At 51.9% G+C, this 12,053-nt stretch overlaps 1 protein-coding gene across 2 annotated transcripts in view; it reads right to left on the bottom strand.

Moving 5' to 3' along the window:
* Positions 1 to 10,451, bottom strand: part of PCNX4 (pecanex 4) — an 81,378-nt gene extending 70,927 nt beyond the window's left edge. Inside the window, exon 1 of one of the 2 annotated variants that reach the window (XM_088473723.1) lies at positions 10,302 to 10,451. The gene's annotated coding sequence lies outside the window, so the exon portion shown is untranslated. Of the gene's footprint in view, positions 1 to 9,789; positions 9,994 to 10,301 lie in introns of those variants that run through there. The other variant, XM_088473725.1, reaches the window with a different exon arrangement.
* Positions 10,452 to 12,053: the final 1,602 nt, after the last annotated feature.

The following is a 12,053-nucleotide window of genomic DNA, read 5'->3' as shown; positions in this document are numbered from 1 at the left end:
CATTTTGGGGAGAAAACTTGGCAAAAGCCCCCGCTTAGTAAATCTAGCCCTTTATCGCTGTAATATATTTTTGGTTGAATTAAAAATAATAAAAAGTGCAAAATTGTTTTGTTTGGACCACTGCTTCCAGAGAATAAACCGCTGTTTTAAAAATATATAAATCTAAACAGTAGTCAGTACACAAAGTGCACTCGTCTGTGGGCAAAATATCAGAGGATTAAGGGGCTCATTCCGAGCTGTCCGTCTCTGCTTCCTGGTGTACATCCTTGCATCAGAACATGCAAGGACTGAGACGCCCACTGTCAGAGTCTGCATGCGCTAAAATACCGGCTGGTGCGTCTTTAGACGCAATCATCGATCGCATCATCTCCGTGCGCTTAGTCTCTTCCCTGTCGACACCCAGGAACAACCACATTTTCCAGGCATTTCTGAGATTGTCCGCCTCAATTAGAACTCCAACTGTGCGCACGCTATGTGGATTCATGTGCAGAGTGACACAGACACATGCACAGGAGATAAAAAAGCGCTCCATTGCGTTCAACTCAGTATCAGGTCCTGAACGCTTATTAGTTCTCCACGGTCTCGTGACATCAATGAGATACTGTGGGGACAGATACGTTGTGCAGTAACAATGCAGCTGTCTCCACAGTGTCTCACTGGCATTCGGTATGGGATCCCGGCTGCAGCATGACCGGCAGTCCGATTCCCGGCTGCGGCAGCCCGACAAAACAGCAGAGCCCGGCAGCGGAAGCCTGACAGCGCTGGAAATCCAGATCGTCCCTAAGGTAAGTATAACCTAACCTAACCAACCCCCCTAACCCTCCTTAGGGGTGCCTAACCCTAACCTCCCCCCCAAGTGCCTAACCCTAACCTCCCCCCTCTAAGTGCCTAACCTTAACCCCCCCTTCCCCGCTGCCTAAACCAAAGTCCCCCCGGGGGTGCCTAACCCTCCCTCCCCCTAGCATAACCCTCCCGGGGGGGTGCCTAACCCTAATTCCACCCCCCCGTTCCCTAAACCTAACCCTCCCCCCTGTCTCACAGCGTCGGGAAAATGACAGGCGTCTAGATTTTAGACGCCTGTCATTTAACCCTAGACGGGATAGAGAATTCGGGAAGCTGGCGGTCGGGATTGCTGCCGCCGGCTTCCTAAACATATCCCGTCTCATTGATATCACGAAAAAACGAGGCCCTAGTGTGTGATATAAAGATGGGATTGCAAGCTCCAATGGGACAAATACTGTTTTGCGTCTAATATATTACTTGCCTTCACTCCCAGTATGTCTAGGAGGTTCACAAATATTTAGGTGTCCTCCCGGACTCCCTGGAGAGCAGGCCACCCTCGTGGATCCAGCTCTTTTTGTGTGAAGTGGGCAGGCCTTTGGTTATATAATTAGCACAATAAGGCCCTATCTCAGCTGTACAGGGATGCGGTTCTTCTAATTACATGCCAGTGGATGGGGCCTGATTATGCAAATCACAGCATCATGGTCTTACTGCGCGACTTGCATAATTACGCAAAGGTCATCCTGGGGAAGGGGGGGGGTCCAAAAAGTAGACAAGCATGTTGTTACTGTAACTGTATATAAAGGTTAGTAATAATAGTAATGCAGAACTATCAATTCAACAGGAACAACTGACATAACTGAGCCACAAAGTTTACACTCGTTCCTAAAGAACGGACAGGCTGCTTTCAGCCACCAAAAAAGGGATTATCTATTGCGTTCATTCAACACGTGCACTTTAATGAAGAAAACTATGAGAAGACGACAGGACATTTTAAAGAGGGACCAGTGTTCTACAGTCCTCTCTCCTTCGCAGCCGATGTCAAATGCATTAAGTGAGAGATAACTACAAAAATAATCAAATTTAAAGCAAAAAAATATTTTACAAACTTGTGCACCTTGCTGGGGTGCCACAGGCTTGTGCTCCGGTCCCAAATCTAATAATTACGGGCTGGGATCTTTGTGGGTTGGGCCATGAGCTGCCTGTTGTCTCCAAGAGTAAGCACGTGCCCACTACAGTTTTGTCTACACACATCCTGTACTTCCCATTCATTCCACCCCTCCTCCTCATGGGTCCAAACCCGGAAACAAAGTGTAAGATGTTGTACACACTGGAGCAATGTTGGTCCGATTTGCCATTTCGTAACGACAACTCGCCTACATCGCTCAGTGTGTAAGCTCGCTATGCGGGTGCCCACGGTCGCTAGCAACGTGGTCAGGTTTGATGTGCTGCACATTAAACCTGACGATATTGCATGCGACTTAATGTAGTTTAATGAAGGACGGAACAAGTGATCGTTCCGTCGTTCATTGATCACTGTAGTGTGAACCGTCAACCATGCGATATCGGCATGATTGCCGGTCGTCTCAGTGTGTACCCACTTTAAACTATCACTTTGCTTCTGGGTTTGGACCCGGCCTGTATAATGAGCATTCGCAGCCATCAGGTTACCCATGTGTCAGTGGGAGAGCGTTGGAGAGCTTGGTAAAACAAGAGATATGGTAAGAACTTACCTTTGTTATCTCTGTTTCTACGAAGTCCATAGGGTCCACAGGGTTGACCTTGGGGGTATAGCTGGATCTGGATCCATGGGCACCACGCAGTTAAAAGCTTTGCTGCTTGGGTCCGTCCTCCTCTATACCCCGCCCCGGCCACAGGCACCTCAGTTGGTAAGCAGCTAAGGCCGGAGGAGGAGACTAAACAGAGAGAAGGAAGACTGGAACACACAAGAAACCATACTCACAGAAATGGGAGACGGAAAACCGGTGACCAGCCACACAGCCCATTTGAAGCCAGGTGCGTCAGGGCGGGCGCCCTGTGGACCCTATGGACTTCGTAGAAACAGAGATAACAAAGGTAAGTTCTTACCATATCTCTTGTTTTCTACTTCAGGGTCCATAGGGGCTCCACAGGGTTGACCTTGGGGATGTCCCAAAGCAGTTCAACTAAGGGCGGGGACGCTCCTGTGCTGAAAGGAGTACCCGGCGCCCGAAGGATGCATCCTGAGAGGCGAGGGTGTCAAACGCATAGAACCTCAAAAACTTTTGAATTAAAGACCAAGTGGCCGCCTTACACAGCTGAACAGCGGAGGCGCCACGTCTAGCAGCCCAAGAGGGACCCACAGAACGAGAGGAATGAGCCTTAACAGAGGCTGGCACAGGTAAACCCTCCTGTGCATAAGCCTCACAAATAACGGAACGAAGCCAACGGGCTAACGTTTGCTTGTTGGCAGGCCAACCCCTCTTGTGAAAACCGAAGAGGACAAACAAAGAATCCGACTTCCTAACCGAAGCAGTCCGATCCACATAGATTCTAAGTGCCCGGACAACATCTAAGGAAGCCTCACCAGCTGAAAGATCAGGCGACTGAAAAGCTGGCACAACAAGTTCCTGATTAATGTGGAACTTCGAGACCACTTTGGGCAAAAACTCAGGACGAGTGCGGAGCACCGCTCTGTCCTGATGAAAAATCAGAAAAGGAGGGCGACAGGAAAGCGCCCCCAACTCTGACACCCTCCTGGCAGAAGCAATTGCTAGGAGAAAAACGGTCTTGAACGTCAGCCACTTGAGGTCCACCGCCTCAAGAGGCTCAAAAAGATGACCCTGCAAGACCCGTAGCACCACCGCCAAGTCCCAAGGAGCCACAGGAGGCACGAAGGGAGGCTGTATCCGGAGAACACCCTGGAAAAAGGTGTGAACATCCGGTAGTGTAGCAATCCGTCGCTGAAACCACACGGACAAAGCAGACACATGAACCTTCAGAGAGGCCAGGCGTAAGCCGAGGTCCAAACCTGATTGAAGGAACTCCAAGATTCTGGAAACCCGGAACACCTGAGGATCATAGTTTCTGGATTCACACCACTGAAAGTAAGTGCGCCACACCCTGTGGTAAATCCGTGCGGAGGCAGGCTTGCGTGCCCTAAGCATGGTACCAATGACTGAACTGGAGAAACCCCTAGACCTCAAAACGGCTGTCTCAAGAGCCACGCCGTCAAAGACAGCCGACCCAGATCCGGGTAAAGGCAGGGCCCTTGAGACAACAGGTCCCGACGCTGAGGAAGAAGGTACGGAGCGTCGATGGAGAGACACCTCAGATCGGAGTACCAAGGACGTCTGGGCCACGCCGGAGCAACCAGCACGAGCGTGCCGCCGTCCTGCTTGAATTTCCGCAGAACCCGAGGAAGTAAGGATATCGGAGGAAACAGATACGCCAGGTGAAACGTCCATTTCACCGACAGCGCGTCTACCAGACTGGCGCCTGCGTCTCTTGTCCTTGACACGTAAACGGGCAACTTGTGATTGTGACGGGAGGCCATCAAGTCCAGCTCCGGCAGCCCCCACCTGTCCACGAGTAGCTGAAACACCTCTGGGTGAAGCGACCATTCCCCGGGATGCACGTCGTGACGGCTGAGGAAGTCCGCCTCCCAATTGAGGACTCCGGGAATGAAGACTGCCGAGATCGCTGGAATGTGACACTCCGCCCAAGCAAGGATGCGAGACACCTCCGACATCGCTGCCCGACTTCGAGTTCCTCCTTGGTGGTTGATATACGCCACCGTGGTGGCGTTGTCGGACTGCACCTGAACCGGCCGTCCGTAAAGAGCGGGACCGGACGACTGCAGGGCCCGATAAACCGCCCGCAGTTCCAGAATGTTGATGGGAAGAAGAGCTTCTTCCGCAGACCAACGACCCTGAAGTGACAACGAGCCGGTCACTGCCCCCCAACCCCGAAGACTGGCATCCGTCGTGAGCAGGACCCAGTCTGGGATCCAAAAGGGACGCCCCTCGATCAGATGAGCTGTCTGAAGCCACCAAGCCAAAGACTGCCGAACCTCCGGGGACAACACCAGCAACTGAGAGCGGATCCGGTGAGGTAACCCGTTCCATTCCGATAGAATCAGCCCCTGCAGAGGCCGGGAATGGAACTGGGCAAATTCCACCATGTCGAATGTTGACACCATGGAGCCCAAAACCCTCATAGCCGAATGGACCGACAGGCGGCAACTGCTCAGGCAACTGTGTATCCTCAGCTGCAGGGAGGAGACCTTCTCCGGAGTCAGGAAGATCCTTTGCTGCCGAGAATCCAGCAGGGCTCCCAAATGAACCATCCGCTGAGATGGAATCAGGGAGGACTTTTTCCAATTTATCAGCCACCCGTGCGCTTGCAGGCAAGCGACCGTCAAGTGGAGATGATGAAGCAGTACCTCCGGGGAACTCGCCAGCAACAGGAGGTCGTCCAGATACGGTAGTAGCCGTACATTCTGGTTCCGAAGATGTGCGGCCATGACCGCCATAATCTTCGTGAACACCCTCGGTGCCGTGGAGAGACCAAAGGGTAGCGCCCGGAACTGGTAATGGTGTTGAAGGATAGCGAACCTCAGATACCGGTGGTGCGAAGATGCTATCGGAACATGGAGGTAGGCGTCCTGGATATCCAGGGACACCATGTAATCCCCCGGTTCCATCGCCAGAATGATGGAACGTAACGTTTCCATCCTGAACTTGGGAACTCTGAGGAATTTGTTCAGAGACTTCAAGTTGAGGATAGGGCGATGAGAACCATTGGGTTTCCGCACCAGAAACAGAGAAGAATAGAACCCCGTCCCTCGTTGTAATTGAGGAACGGGAACAATGACCCCTGCTGTCAGCAAGGACTCTGTGGCTTCCTGAATCTGTAAAGACTTCGTCGTATCCTGAGAAGGACTCGTGCAGAAAAACTGGTGGGGCGGTCTGTGCCGAAAAGACAGGGCGTACCCCTGGGAGACCACTTCTCGAACCCAGGCATCCGTGGTGGTATTGTGCCAGCACTGGGCAAATAGAAGAAGTCGGCCTCCCACTCTGGGGTCCACCAGAGGGAGGCCCGTCCCATCAGGCAGAAGGTTTATCTTCCTGCTTGGAAGAAGGGCGCCTGGCACTCCAGGGCTGCTTCTTGGGCTTAGAAGCGGCCTTGGTCGTCGACTGCCTCGGGAAGGACTGACCTTTTGCCTTGCCCTGAACCCGAAAGGACCGAAAAGCAGAGCTCCGTACCTTGGTAGGAGCAGAAGCCGAAGGGAGGAAGGCTGATTTAGACTTAGCCAGAGTGTCCACAATTTTGTCCAAGTCTGGACCAAAAAGCAACTCCCCATTAAAAGGTAAGGCCTCCAGTCCCTTTTTGGAGTCAGCGTCAGCTCTCCAAGACCTCAGCCACAAAGACCGACGCGCCGACACAGCTGCAGCCGACACCCGAGAGGTTAGCAGGCTTGCGTCTAACGATGCCTCCCCAATGTAGGAAGCCGCATCCCTCATTTGACCTATCAACGCTCTCTGGATCTCCGGAGCATCTTCCGGAAAGGTATCCTCCAAAGAATTGGCCCAGCTCTCGATGGCCTTAGCCACCCAAGAGATGGCCATGGACGGACGGGCCACCGCCCCCGAGAGAGAGTAAATAGACTTCAAACAAGTTTCCACCTTCCTGTCCGTGGGATCCTTCAGGGAGGATATCGACGGCAAAGGCAGCGTAGCGCTTTTAATTAAGCGGGTAACGTGGGAATCCACCGCTGGAGGAGTTTCCCACTTCCTGCAATGAGCCTCCGGAAACGGATAGTTCGAAGCCAACCGCTTATGCGGTTGGAACCTCTTGCTGGGCAACTGCCAGGCCCCTGCCATATGATCCGTCAATTGATCGGACAGGGGAAAAACCGTCGAAGCTACCTTGGCCTTTTTAAAATTTGGGTATTTTGACCTGGGGGCGGGCACATCCTCCTCAATGTGAAGGATGGCCCGCACCGCCCTAACCAATGCCGGCACATTAATGGAAGACTTAGCCTCCATCTCCTGGGCCCCGGCATCCGAGTCAGAGTCTTCATGGATCTCCCCGTCATCCAAAGACACGTCCGTGTCCGTGAACTGAGCCGCCGGTGAAGCCGGAACGGAACGCTTGGACAGCCGTGGGGGCAAATCACTGTGCAACATATGTTGAAAAGCCGAAGACGAAGCCGCCAGACTCTGAACAGAGCTGGAGAGGACGTCCACCCAAGGCGGGGGTACTGCCTGAGGATACCCCTGAAAAGGTACCATCGACTGCTGCGGCACCGTGGGGGTTTGCACGTATACCGGCAAACCCGCATAAGGACCCACAGTCTGAGACCCGGGAGGAGACTGCACCAGACGAGTCACACCCGGGGAACGGGGCATGGTAGGCTGGGGCAACGCCCTAGAAGGGGCCGCAGTCAGGACCGCAAGTTGGTCCGCGATTGACTCCAGTACTTGCGTAAACATTGCCCACGGAGGATCCTGCGCCACCGGGGGTTTAGAGGGTCCAGGTACCAACTGGCACCGCCCGCACAGACCGTCCTCAGACAATTCTGCCCCGTCAACCCCTGCCGAACAGCGTCAGCAGGAAAACAACACAGGAGCCTCGGAGCGCTCATTCCCCTCATCAGACATGACACAAACTTTTTTGCAAAAAAAGTGTCTCACCGAAACGAGGTAAGGCGTATAACACCCACGCACTCCCAAGTATGCAACCCAAACAGCCCACAAACTGGTACTGAGGAGCACACCGCAGTATGTGACGGACCTCACAAATACGTAGATTTATATAAGTGAGGTACACAGAAAGAACACCCCTCCCCCACGCACCTGAGGGCCGTAGGAGAAGGAAAGGGATAGGTAAAAAGCTGACAGTAAGTAGAAAATAAGCACAGACAGCAGCACTAGCAAAAGTCACATACCATGCAGAGAAGTTATACTCACTGCACCTTCCGCTACAATCAACCTCCCAGATTCAGTGTCTGGGAGGGCTATAGCGCTGCGAACACTGTCCTTTGCAGGGGGAGAGGTACGCAGGGGGACTGGTCCACTGGAAGCCTGCCTGGGAGCTCTGCGATGCTGCCTGAGGAAGATGGCCGCCGGAGAGCTCAGAGGAGGAGTGGCCAGGAGATTACAGCCCAGCGACGCCAGCACACATGAGAGAAGGCGCGCTGGGCTGAGGGGAGGAGCGCTGAACCAGGGAAGGCTGCCTCCCCTGCTAGTACTAAACCCCCGGGGAAGCCGGTTCCCCGCCGGTACTTACACCCCGGGGGCCAGCGGACACGCGGGGTATTCCTGAAGAGGGGGAGCCCGCCGCCGCTACTAGCGCCGCCGGTCTGTCCCCAGAGACCGGCGGCATGAAGACTGCATTATCTCAGCACTGCACGCGGCTTACCTGGCCCCTTCAGTCTGGCAGCAGTCCTTGGGTGGTCCCGGAGCCACGCTAGCACTGACTCCGGGGTCCCGCTGCGATCCCCGGATCAGTACCGGCGTCGCAGCGCCAGCGGGGCTGTTGGAGCGGCAGCATAGACGTCCAGATGGACAGTCTGATGCTGCCGCTCTGAAGACAGTAAAAATAAAATAATAAAATCTTCGTTTTTTTTTTTTTTTTTTTAAATAAAGAATAAAGCTTAGGGGCTGCTTATGCAGCCCCACTGCGCAGGGTGACCCGACTCCGGCCGGGCACCAACTAAAACTGAGGTGCCTGTGGCCGGGGCGGGGTATAGAGGACGGACCCAAGTGCATCCTGGGAGCAGCAAAGCTTTAACTGCGTGGTGCCCATGGATCCAGATCCAGCTATACCCCCAAGGTCAACCCTGTGGACCCCCTATGGACCCTGAAGTAGAAATCTCACAATATAGCAGCCCCCTGTAGAAACCTAGGGGGCTGCTATTGCAAACAGAAATGGGAGTACTGCAGAAGATAACTTCAATATGTTTTGCCGGTATCACCTGCAAAATTACTTTGATCAATACGCCTGTGTCCTATATGTGTTTGCACTGTCATGAAAAACAAAAAGTAATTTAGATAGAACATATACATATAAAGATGTCAATCCTATTAGGAGCGAGGGGGGACAAGTTGCCATTGAAATGGCACGAAAACGGCACCGCAACTCGCCCCTCCCCACGGCCCAATCTTGCCCCGGACTCACGTTATTTTATACACAACCCTATGGGGATACAAACAAAAATCAGGCAAGTCCGAAGGTATCGTATGTGCGGTAATTAGCTGCACTTACTTGCACCGCAAGCTAACTTGCGGCTAATAGGACTGATCCCAAAGAACAAGTGTAGCTGTAATGTGTAAGCAGATTTAATGCAATGTCAAAACATTGGATTACACCAAAGTGCATGAGGTAATGGAAAACATTAGGATACAGATGTTTGGCTTAGGTCGGTTTAATTTTGCCGTCCCCAAGCACGACCACATCACAAGTGTAGATACAGCTGTAATATGTAGCAACGTAACAGTACGACAATTTTCTGCAGGAACATCGGCCCCAATTCAGCTTGGAGCGCAGTTGCTAATACGCACGCAATCGGACGATTGTTGCGTTCTGCGCATGGATCGCAGTGACCATGCAGACCCATCGCAGAGCGATTAACAGGAAATACCGATCGTGGTAGGGGGGGGGGAGGGTGGTCAGCGAAACGCAAGCATGCCAGTGTGTTTGATCACCGTTGTAGGGGCGTGAATAAATTATCCACTGCAATGCCCTATGCAGCCTGAGGCCTGATAGCATACGCTGAAATTAGCAATTTCTGAGTAAGGTCTGACCTTGTGCCAGTGTGCGTGAGGCTGCGATGGTACTCGATTGTACCGATGTTTACGCAGTCTTGCTAAACATCACGGATGTGTGGAAGGTAAAGTGGGCGTCCTTAAGTAGTGCTGTGGCGGCATAGTGATCGCAATGGATTAGCATATCATCGCAGTTGAACTTCATGCGTAATCGCAATAGCGATCCTTGCTGAATCAGGCCCAGTGTCATAGTTACCTAATGATGATTCTCTCTCCTGTACTCCCCTGGCTTCCTCCTGCCCTGGGGTACCAGCAACAAACCAAATGGGTGACACTTATAGGAGACAACAATGTGTGCACTGGCCTGTGTTTGGTAGATGGCAGATGAGAATAAACAAGAGGAATATAGTTCAGGCGGCAATACCAACAAATACAAAAATAAATCAGTGTGATGGGAGTTTGCAAGCTCCAGTGAACATTGTCTCACATGGAACCAGATCATGTAAGGTCTGCATACACTTTGCATTGTGAATGCAGAATTAATGTATATTCCAATATTGCATCATCAGAAATCTCGGTCTCCCAGGAGACAATGCACACAATATACTGCAGCCTCCTCTGGCAAGCATAAGGTTAAACGAGGATAGTGATGGCGGCCGGACCTGGCACTGTGGCCGGTGCCCCTCTCCCTCCCCGTACAGGTATTATTTAGGCCCGTGCACCGGTCCCCGTCCTTCCCCCGTGTCCCCTCATCCTGGCTGCACTCACCCGCCCCCCTCATCTAGCGGCCCGAGGCGCTCATCAGGCTGCTCCCAGCCCCGGTGGTGCGGACACAGGATGCATTTGGTCTTCACCACCTCCTCCTCCTCCTGATCCCCCATCTGAGGTGGGGACGAGCGCGCCCCCGCGAAACGAGGGGAAGCGCGCCCCTGTGAGGAGAGCGGGAGCGCGCATAACTGTGCTTTAACCCAGAGACTCCATTGCACAGAGTAGAGCAGAGATGTAGCTGTTTCTTTCCATTAGCAGAGATCATCATTAGTGAGCCTATGAATACAGTCACACCAATACACAGACTAGTACAGAAAGTCACTGTTATCACAGTATGGATGACAATATGTGCTTCTGGTACACACATACATACTGATATTATGTATGTGCTTCTGGTACACACATACATACTGATATTATGCACTTACATTGAAGCAAAATTACTCATTGTGCGTTCTCATTAAATGCAGGGGCAGAACTATGGGAGACAATGGAGGCGCCTGCCGCCGGGCTTCAGCTCTGAAGGGACACCTCCTCCATTGTCCACAACATATTCACCCCACTTAGGGCTGTAACTATATACCCGGAGTGTACCATCACGGCCGCCCAATACATGGTACTCATTCCCGGCACCTGAGAAGCCACCATGATCTCCATGTCAGACTATCAGCTGCCGCCTCAGTCTATCTATAGCCTGTCTGCATGTGAAATGCTACATGGGATGAATTTACGCCACTGCTAGATACTCTTACCTCTTCTCTATTCTTAAAGATCCAATATGTCATATCAGGAGAGAGCTGCCACCTATTAAAACTCAGGCACAGTGTGTGGTACTTGTGTACTTTACAGACTCATTGCAGAGAGAACTCAACTGTCCTACACTCATTATTATTATCAATCATGGTAATGGCTAAATCCCCTTCACGGAGAGGACCCTGACGTCATCAGCCAGTGTCCAGCGTCATTCCCAGTGTCCAGCGTCATTCCCTACCATCCAAGTGGGCATAGAGGGGGAATATAACCTTGTAGCGAGCCACTGAGCCCGAAGCGTGGTGAGCCCCCGAGGGGACAACTTTCTCCTTTAGGTGGGGACAACTTTCGATATTTGTGTACGTAAAGTACACAAGTACCATTTAAAACATTCATTGGGTTCTCTCTGCAAAGAGTCCGTAAAGTACACAAGTACCCATTGTGTCAGCATGTGTTTATTGTGGTGTGTTTTATATTGTGACATTAGGAATATATCTTGCACCAAGAAACCCCCCTTACATTACATAGGGTTCAACCCAGTTAGGAGCGAAGGGATTACCCTCATGGCTCGATCTCACTCCGGACTCGCACATTTTTGCTTGCAGCCCAATAAGGCGATGCTGGCAGTACTGTAAGTACGACATACAGCCGCACTAGCTTGCACCACAAGGGACGCTCCTAATTTGATCAAGCCCACAGTATCTATCTATCTATCTATCTATCTATCTATCTATCTATCTATCTATCTATCTATCCCTATACAACCTACTTGATCCTCCTCAGTCAGACATTCCTTCCCAACATTCCAGTGAGACTGCACTGACAAAGGTGGACAATCATTTGATCACTGTTAAGTCAAAAGTCTATTTCCCACTTCTAATTTTCTTGGATCTTTCTGCGGGATGTGACACTGAGGGGCACTCTCTCCTTAAACAAACACTACTTTCCTTAGGTCTTCAGGACACTGGGCCTGATTCATTACCGATAGCAACTGCGATTACG

Source organism: Taudactylus pleione, unplaced genomic scaffold, assembly GCF_031769625.1.
Source record: "Taudactylus pleione unplaced genomic scaffold, aTauple2 ptg000139l, whole genome shotgun sequence".
NCBI lineage: Eukaryota > Metazoa > Chordata > Amphibia > Anura > Myobatrachidae > Taudactylus > Taudactylus pleione.
This window is presented reverse-complemented; position numbering and strand designations above follow the sequence as displayed.